Below are 8,665 nucleotides of genomic sequence, written 5' to 3' on the forward strand. Positions count from 1 at the left end.
TGCTTGCCGGTTTACCTCCCCCCCTCGCACTGCAATTTCACCCGCATGGCTGCAAATTGATGTTTAACATAAACATCCATTCACATGCCTTTGGGAAACACTCACATCATGCGATGGTCGCTGGGTGAGTTCCATGGGAACGCTGGGCGTTCCTATGGGTGAATACCCCAGCCCGCCACCCCAGGCCCACAGACTTGTGTGTGTGCACCCGGTGAGAACACAGTGGCTGCACGTACCCGGCACGTGCCCATGCACACTTCACAAACATCAAGCTCACATGCAAATTCACATGTGAGCGAAGAGACCAAAATCACCCCCATAGTGCTTATTGTAAACTCTCTGTTACAGAAAACATAAGTTAATAGAGGAGTGGCTAACTAAGATAAAACTGCACAGAACTGCATGTTCAAAGACACAGACAGTAGAAAGCAGACATAAAAAATTGCTAGAACCTTTGAAGCATCAGAAGCCAATATGAAAGCGCTGGAGGCAGCAGCACAAGAAGTAAATGCTGTTGGAGAACTCACTCAGACAAATGAATAGAGTATGTTGAGACACAGAGAGACAAGGCACAGAGCACAGATTGGAGACAGAACATATTGCAGAACTTATGGGCACAAATGCTGAGAAGTTGAACTAAAACAAACTTAACAAGTGATGCAGCGAGACTTTATAATGATCTGCTGTTCTGGGAAGTGGAATTAACGACAAAGTTAAAGCAGAGATTTGGTACATTTAGATGTGTCAGACACTGAGAAAGATGCAGAACAAATAGGAGTTTGAATGCTGTCGATTGGGAAAGAGTAATTACAGAGATGGACACTAGCGAATAATAACAGTGGCTAAAAAACAAATGCAAATAGAATCCTGTATGTTCTTCTTGATAAAACAGAACAACCAAGTATATATATATATATATATATATATATATATATATATATATATATATATATATATATATACACACATGTTATAAGAGGTTGCAACAATAAGCCAACTGGTAATTTCTAATTGTACAAATGTATATATCTTAATAGAACCGTTTTACAAAACTTCACAAAACTTAAAAAATATGATTTATTCACAAGACACATATAAAACAATCAGAATGTGGAAATTGTTTGTCAAGATGCCCAGCATCAGTAAAATTACATGATCACAGGTAAGAATGACATAATTCCATATTAGATACAGATGAATTGACAAACAATGTAGAATGAGGATAAGACCAATAAAGGAAGAATGCCTAAAGGTGGCCATACACACGCATATTTAACTTCAGATCTGGCTGGTTGGAACAAAAACATGGTTATGGATGAGAGCAAATGACAGTTGACCATTTGCTTGGAAATGCTGGAAAACTGACAAACTGTCACTCATCCATACCCATGTTTTTGTTCCAACCAGCCAGATCTGAAGATAAATCTTACTAGTGTATGGGCACCTTAAGATTAAACCCGCTGTGATTGCAGTAATTGGTAATTGTATCCAGTTACACAGTCTCCTATCCTGCTCATCTCCAGCTTGTGAGTGATGAGCACCCCAGAGAAAACTGCCATTGGTTTGCGGTTCTAGGGTTAGGAGGCGGGGCAATGTTGGTGACTTTTTCCACATCCTACCTGCTTCGCTAGGAAATGGGTGGCATGCAGGAGATTTGCCTTCTCTACCATGGGTGTAAGGGACTACCTAAAAATTGTGAGTCTCCCTCAATTTTCAGGAGAGTAGGCAAGTATAACATAAGCATATCAGCTTTATAGACACTTTAAACCAGTGGGGGCAATTATTTTGTGAAGTGAGCAAAGAAGCATCTGCAGTTTATTCAGGTTCTGTTTTTTGGGTAAGACCCTCACATTATATATATTTTTTTCATTTTATTACTCTTTCTTAACTCTTTGATCTGTGCATGCTTATGTCAAAACTTACACCTTGTAATGAATCTCAAATTATAATGTGTCAGTTTACATATGAAAAAAACTCAATCTCACAATATAGTAACCTCAACTTTATAAACTCGCAGGCTATTACATTGGCCAAGTCAGGACCGAAGGACCTTGCCCGGGGATGTAAAGTGGAGGGTACACACTTTTTGAACAAACCGGTTAGTCAGGAGTTGGATTTTACAGAGGATTGGACAAGTGAGTATCCAGCTTTAGACTGCAGGCAGGAGGTTAAGGTAAGGATTATGGTTAGCAACAAAGTTTGTATTGCTTACCAGAACCAATACCAATCTAAGGCAGTGGAGTCCAAACATGTTTAAGTCGTGGCGACCTCGAATATAAGATCTTTTTTATGGCACCCCTAGGCCAAAAGTTTCCTATTGAGAAATTCTTAAAAAAAAGATTTACTTCTACAAAAGTGGTGGTCTATTTCTCAATTTGTAAACTGTAATATAGAAAAAATACCTAGAATCTGCTTGGTTGCTATAGGCAACACCACCATTTATCATTTGAAGAAGCTTTAGTATGTAAATCTACCCCTAAAAGATACATACTGTACATTTCTAGATTCAAATGCATGTAAAACACATGTGCAATATAAACCAGTCCAGCAATTCTCTTCCTTAGTGAACATACACCAATTTTTTAGTAATCTACATATAATTATACATACTGTTAGCGTGCTGTAACTAGACTCTGTGGGGCAGATTTATTAAGCTTGGAGAAGAGATAAACTGGAGATAAAGCGGAGAAAAGGTAAAAGGAGGTAAAGCACAGCTAATCAAGTCCCAACTGTCTTTTTCAAAACAGCTGATTGGCTGGTGCTTTACCTCTTTTTACCTTTTCTCCGCTTTATCTCCAGTTTATCTCTTCTCCAAGCTTAATAAATCTGCCCCTGTGTATGTTGTAACACATTATTTTGTAAATTATAGTGTGAATCCACAAGCTCTAATGTCAATACAAGTCAGGCTTACACTCCCGGAATGGCTGCGAGGCTCCTGAAAATCGGGTCCGTCTAACGCCTCCCCGCCTCCCCCCGGGAAGGTGTGCAAGTCTCTCACTTTCTGGCCAGAAACCCCAGAACCCCCTTCCCCGCTGATTCAATTACCGCAAATCGCGGATCAGCGGAGAGGAGGCTGGGCTAATATGACATGGTCACGTAATTTTGAGGCATTTATGCCCAGCCCCCTCTCCACGGGCCCGCGAATCACAGAGTATTGTAGCATGGGGGTGGGACCTAGTGATGTCAGCCTTGTCCCCACCCCCCTGATGTGTTGCCTCTCCAGGATTCTCCTAGAGAGGTTAAAATAATAGTAGGCAAGTATGATACCATTACACTATATTTACCATGTAGGGACAAAAGCATAGTAACATATACAAAGGGTTTTTCTCTAAATGTTATCTATTTTTTTTCCTTACTTTTTTGGTGTTAAGGTGCCCATACATGGTACGTTTTGCGGGTGTGATGCGCACTCCCGCACACATCCCATCGTGCAGTTCAACAAAGTATGTGCTGCACATACTTTTAAACTAGGTCCCGATCGCAAGTGTATCGCATGCAATTTGCGTGCGATGCGATCTAGACCAAAACGCATGCAATGATCGCACCATGTATGGGCACCATTAGCCAGCATCTTATTTTCACAAACAACATCACAGTGGAATGGCAGTTTTTACAGGGCTATTGACACAGTTATTACATAATTACACATTTAGAGAACAACTACTTGCATTGCGCAGCTTTGACTTAAACTCATATTCTCCTAGTAGGTAAACATTACTATGGCTTTGAGTCGCAAACCACTATTTAGTGAATCTACTCCTATTAAATGTTGGACAACAAAATTGCTACTGAGACTTTCTGAAAAAGGTTTAAAAAGTCAGAGCATCGATCCATGTTGTTGTTTAACTGGCATTTGCTGAAGCCAGGAAGGGATTATTCTCCCCAGTAAATTGAGAGATATAATTGTCACGTAGAATTCTCTAAGTCACATTTTCCATGTTTCCCTGTAAATCAATATAGTAGATTTACAATGCGCGCACTCTACCAAGAGGTGGCATTTGATAGACATCTATTTTTTTTTTTTTTAAAGAAAACTTGTTTGTTACTAGATTTGTTTGTATGTTTTAGCCTTGATGTTTAGGCAGGACAATCTTCAATAACGATTCAGGAATCCTGTTTATTACTTTGCACTGTGAAGCTGGACTGTGTGACTGTAAATGACTATACCAGCAGATCATTACTACATAGTAGTTAAGGCTGAAAAAAAGACTTGCGTCCATCTAGTTCAACCTTGGTTTATTAGCTTAACCCTCGTTTACATGTAGTGAATACTGATATTTTATTTTAAAATTTTCATTTTTCTTAATTGTACCCCTAGATGTTTTTAATCAATAAATGTTTGTCCATCCTTATTTTAAACATATTTATTGTGTCTGCTGACACCACCTCACCAGGAAGAGAGTTCCACAATTTGGTTGCCCTGACCGTGAAATTTTTTTTCCTTCTAAGGGAACAAAATCTTTTCTCTTCTAATCTAAACTCATGCCCACGTGTCCTAGAGTCCTTCTGTGTAGTAAAAATGCGCTGGACAGTTCTTTATATTGTCCCCTGATATATTTGTACATGTTAAGCATGTCCCCCCTTAAACGTCTCTTCTCTAGCGTAAACAATCCCAATGTGTTTAATCTGTCCTCGTAGCTTAAATTCTCCATTCCCTTTATTAGCTTTGTTGCTCTTCTTTGGGTTCTTTCCAGTTCTATGATGTCCTTTTTATAGTGTGGGGTCCAGAATTGTACTCCATATTCAAGATGTGGTCTAACCAATGCCTTGTACAGTGGCATAATTACTTTTGAGTCCCTAGTTTCCATGCTCCTTTTTTTTTTTTTCCAAAATGTTTTTATTAGGAGTCAGCACATTAAACATGGTACATAGACAACAGAATACTTTGAGACATCAAATATCTGTACAATGATGGTTGTAATAGCTCAACAATATATAGTACATGTGAAGTGATATTAAACGATATTGAAGTTGTGTTGTCTCTATGAGTTTTCCTAGTTATTCCTATGACAGAGAGGTAATACATGGGCAGAGTGTCATATCAGCCTAATGATTCCTGATATATATTCTACACATAAAAATTCTGTAGAAGAGTACAATGGGTGCCCAAAAGTGCCAAAAAATTTTTTTTATAGTATAGCATGAAACAAACATTTTTGTTTTTATTTTGAACTATAACTCGAATAGTTAACAGAACTAAACAAATCCATGCCCCTTTTAATACATGCTAGAATTCTGTTGACCTTTTTTGTTGCTATGTGACATTGAGCACTACACCCCAGTTTATCTAATTGGACTCCTAGATCCTTTTCAAGTGCTGAATTACCCAATGCCTCCCCGCTTAGATTATAACTAGCACATAATAAGTTGTTATATTACATTAAGGCATACACGCATACACATACACGCACATGGACCTAAACATGTACTAAAACATTGGGAGTGAATTGAGTAATTTTTTTATTGATTTTTTCACAGGACATAGAAAACATGAACATCAACTTAACAAACTAAAAAAAAAATGTAAGAAAGAAAAATATGATTATATATTTAAATAAATATATAAGAATATCACATGGTAAGCAATTTTATCATTACACTTACAACATTTATGAAGACAGAATACATGTTCATTTTTAATCTAGGACACAGTACAAATCAATTGCCCTGAGACACCCAAAAGGCTACAGTATAGACCAAACTGTTAGTAGAATTGAATTAGAATGGTCTACAAATAGTTGTCCTTGAAACCAGAAAAAAAAAAATACTGAGCATTAATCAATTAATGGAATGCTGAGGGGATGCATATTTTGAAGAAAGCCATCGAAACCAAATATGATTACATTTGAATTCAGCCTTACGAATAATAAATATTTCTCATGCTGTACTGTAGCATTAACCAAGGAAGTCCAGGCCTTAAAGTCAGGAGCCGAGGAAGCCATCCAGAGTCTAGCTAGGCAGACTTCAGCCAATGTACATAGATTAATAGCATACTGTCTAGTCCAGGACATCGTCACCAGACACTCCAAGGCAGCAAAACATAGCTTGTATCACCTGATCCCAAAAGGGTTTCACAACCGGGCAGTCCCATAATAAATGCCAAAAGGTTCCAGCGCTACCCTGACATTTTTATTTCATATATCTGAAGCCCTCCCACCAAACTTTACCATTCTAGCTGGAGTCAGATAGGTTCTATGCAGAATGAACAATTGAATTTGCTGAAATCTAACCGAAGCAGTAGATTCTGGAGGACAAGCAAGTGCTTCACTCCATTCATCCTCAGACAACCTGCCAATTTCCATTTCCCCAAAAATGTCCATTTTACTATTTTTTTTAATGGGGATATCCTATGAAAAGAACAGCTTCAGCGGAATACACAGGTGCGGTGAAGCAAATCCCTGATAAGCTAACCCGGGCAAGAGTATAACCCCTGTAGTGCTGCTTACACACATAATGTCCCTTGTAGTGCCACTTATACAGAATGCACTCTACTGTGCCACTTATAAAGAATGCTCCCTGCAATGCCACTTATACAGAATGCAACCTGCAGTGGCACTTATACAGAATGCACCCTGAAATTCCGCATGGTGATAGCTCCTCATTCAAACTGAGCTTGTGGCCCCGCAACCAATCACTGCGGCTGCTGGTATGTGAGCTCTGATTCTCAATAGAAGAGCAGTAGCTGTGGTCCACAGAAAGCAAATATTCAATTAGACATCAATAAAACGTAAAGCCCTTTTCTAATACAGCACGGAAAACTGCATTGGGCCTTATTCTGGGTGACTCGATCGGGCGCAAATTCACACCATTGCGAGTCATCCAGAACCCGCCCGGCGAATGGTGGTACACCCGCCCCCATTTGCACGCCGGGTTCGTTCGTCCGGCATGCGAATGGATGTTTTACATAAACAACCATTCGCATGCTAGGGGGAACCTCCCCCATCTTTCGATGGTCGCCGACCATTGAATGATAGGAAAGGTACACGCATATGTACGGGTGGTCCAGACAACTCATACATATCAACTTAGAAATGCAGTGACATGGGTCAGCTGATATCCGGTTATTTCAGCTGCCGGCTCACGGCACGTGCATCATAACCGCATTACCATATGTATGAAATGCTGGGAGTATGCATATGCTAATGCCCCTGGCCAGCACTACACACCCCTTTCCACCCCCCCCCCCCCGCTCGCAAGGCAGGGAGCGTGCAATCAACGAACAGATTAAGTGCAGAGCTCACACGCTCTCATCATATGCACATGCGCCGAAATGCAGCTACGTATGCGCAAAACATAGGTCCCCCTTGCGAATTCGCGCAAGAGCAAGTCAACCAGAATAAGGGCCATTATGTATATGTTTGAGTAGTAAGGAAAGCAGCTACGGGTGCTAGCAGTGCATTTGCAGCCAGCTATTCACAAGCAGTTCACTATTGCTGATGAGAGTCCTCCTCCTTCTCATCATCATCTTCATCATTATCATTATTAATTGCACCCGCCTCTGACCAACTGCAAATAGTAATACATGGTCCACATGTATTCACAACTGAGCAAACTCATTTGAAAAACTCATTACTACACTTGGTATATGTTACATCGGTATACGGTCCTTAGGTCGACACACCTAAGGTCGACATGCATTGAGTCGACCACTGGGAGTCGACACCTGAAAATGTCGATATGGGCTTAGGTCGACAAGGTCATTAGGTCGACATAAGCATAAGCTCGACATGGAGAAAGTCAACAGTCAAAAGGTCGACCTTCCTCAAGTCGACCGAGTGCTTGTGTCGACCAAATGATCCGGTTGACCTAAACCCTAGTGGACATATTCAGGTGTCAACTTAAGCCCATGTCGTCATTCAGTGGTCAACCCAATGCATGTCGACCTTCATGCGGTAGACCCAATGACACTTACCCTGTTACATTGCCCATGACCTGCCTATCCAGAGACAAGCTGGTGTACTGTAAGTAGCAAAATCTTGGTCGCATATTCACTTATAAAATCCAAAAATGTATGCTGCACCAACTGGAGACTTTGGTGTGGATGGTATTTGATGACCTGGTGGCATAAATTCCATCCAGCTCTGCAAATTCCAGCCTAATATGTTTGTATGAGTAAGGTAGCTGATTCCCCCATGGGCGGCGATAGGAGGCTGAAATTACACAGCAACTAATTGTAGCAGAAATAGAACTACAACAAAAGATAATTGTTTTGTTTATTCCCTTTAGGTTCATTTTAGATACATGTATAGAAGCAAAAAGAAAAGCAGAATACCAAGTAGAACTACCGATGACATTGAACAGAAAAATCTCTCTCCGGTCTGTCATTTCAGTAATCATCTGCCGGCAAAACAGAAAAGTATTGGAGATATGTTTGACCTTGCTAAACTTTTTCTCCTGCACTGCTATTGTCTTAGTTGAACACATAGTGATGCCTTTAGTAACTACAAACATGTTTTTCCCAAGAGAATAAACTCTACACTGTATGTGAAATGTATTTTGTTACAAAAGTTCTGCTTAAATAGACCTGGCAGTCAAAGGAGGCCTAATGACATAAATCAGAATCAGAATCAACTTTATTGGCCATGTGTGCTTGTGCACACTAGGATTTTTTTGTGGATTACAGTGCAGCATCAAGCAGGGATGAGGGGGGGGGGCATTGCATACA

The 8,665-nt window shown here is 40.1% G+C and overlaps 1 long non-coding RNA gene across 1 annotated transcript in view; it reads left to right on the plus strand.

The window, feature by feature from the left end:
• LOC146026447 (uncharacterized) overlaps nt 1-2,129 on the plus strand; it is a 49,004-nt gene extending 46,875 nt beyond the window's left edge. Inside the window, exon 4 of the long non-coding RNA XR_014454460.1 lies at nt 2,018-2,129. This is a non-coding gene — a long non-coding RNA (uncharacterized LOC146026447). The remainder of the gene's footprint in view (nt 1-2,017) is intronic.
• The last annotated feature ends 6,536 nt before the right edge of the window (nt 2,130-8,665 follow it).

The sequence above is a fragment of the Crinia signifera genome, chromosome 1 (genome assembly GCF_055691185.1).
Source record: "Crinia signifera chromosome 1, ASM5569118v1, whole genome shotgun sequence".
NCBI classification, from domain to species: Eukaryota; Metazoa; Chordata; class Amphibia; order Anura; family Myobatrachidae; genus Crinia; species Crinia signifera.